This window comes from Corylus avellana, chromosome ca3, assembly GCF_901000735.1.
Source record: "Corylus avellana chromosome ca3, CavTom2PMs-1.0".
Classification (NCBI taxonomy): Eukaryota; Viridiplantae; Streptophyta; class Magnoliopsida; order Fagales; family Betulaceae; genus Corylus; species Corylus avellana.
The window spans coordinates 29768658-29770136 of NC_081543.1; the positions used below are offsets into that span (position 1 = coordinate 29768658).

General features: G+C 38.3%; 1 non-coding gene across 1 annotated transcript; it reads left to right on the forward strand.

The window, feature by feature from the left end:
* The first annotated feature begins 1193 nt into the window (after nt 1–1193).
* On the forward strand, nt 1194–1266 carry TRNAK-CUU (transfer RNA lysine (anticodon CUU)). Its single transcript has one exon. It is a non-coding gene; the product is annotated as a tRNA-Lys (tRNA).
* Nucleotides 1267–1479: the final 213 nt, after the last annotated feature.

Below are 1479 nucleotides of genomic sequence, written 5' to 3' on the forward strand. Positions count from 1 at the left end.
TTAGCAAGAAATTGTTAACCATAGAGACCCAGTTTCCATTACAGAAACCATATAATTGTGAGAAGAGTGAGAGAATCAACATAGGTCGATCTAAGAACAAAAGTTTGGCCTATATAATGCCTTAAAAAATGCTACCTGGTAAACAGAAGGACAAAGTAGAACCATTGATAGAAGGACACAGTAGTTTGGTTAACTTTAGCTTTCTGAACAAAAATGGAAGGGTGAGTTGTGTGTTCTGTTGCTAATTTATAACACTTTTTTCTTCTTTTTTTTTTTTTTTTTTCCCTATCTCAAGGACCAAGTGAGTGCCGGTAATAGCTATATTTAAATATAGATATTGATAATCAAACTCCAGATTCTCCATGTAAAAGGGGAAATAATGTGGGGGCTCAAAACATCAATGCCAGAATTGGCAAGCTATTACTAAATTACAATGTTTGATATAAAGTGATGTTATTTCATTGGCGATAATGATATCTGATGTTTCTGTCCAAACTTTTCTACTCAGCATTCACCTGTTAAGCACTTAAGCAGCAGCATGGGGTCCCTTTTGCCACTTCATCACCACTATCATCTACATCAGCAATCTCAACATCCAGGTATGGACCCAGGTTTTAATTTGGGGAGGGATCAAGGGCCAATTTTTTTTTTGGAAAGAGACCAATGTGCAAAAAAAACATTATTTATTTATTTTTTCACCTTAAATTACTTTATTTTTTTGCCTAAATTTTTTTTTTCTTGTGATTTGGGGGGGACCAAGGCCACCCCCGGTCCCCCCTGGGTCCGTCTCTGTCAACATCAGTGTCATTTTGATTGATGTGGTACATTAAAATCATATCAACTCCTAGCAGCAGTTTCATATTCAGGTGTTCCAACACCAGAAAGAATCATCAATATCTATATCTTGATGTTCCTCAACTTTCTTCATTCTTAGGGTATGGTGAGGCCACAAAGATGTTTGGTTGCATCAAATTGGTATCAGAGCAGGTCCAACCCTCACGTGTTAGAATTGATATGGTTTGGACTCCCATAACCACTATAAAAAGTCTAATTAAATTCATATTTCTATAATGAATTCAATTCCCTGATTCAATAGGGGGGCAAACACCTACAAAAAGATATTCAAGATTGGATTATACCTTATCCAGACAATCTAATTGTTATTATAACTTCCTTGACACAACTGAACAAGAGCCCGTCTAGCTCAGTTGGTAGAGCGCAAGGCTCTTAACCTTGTGGTCGTGGGTTCGAGCCCCACGGTGGGCGTAGTATTATCTTTTTCTTATTTTTTTGAAGAACTATGGGCCTTGGCCTGCTGGAAAGCCCATACAACCAACCGTGTTAGGGCTCAGCCCAGATAAGAGATAGGCTTATAACTGAAATAGAAGACGATTTTCCTTATTTTTTTGAAGACCTATGGGCCTTGGCCTGCTGGAAAGCCCATACAACCGTGTCAGGGCTCAGCCCAGATAAGATTAG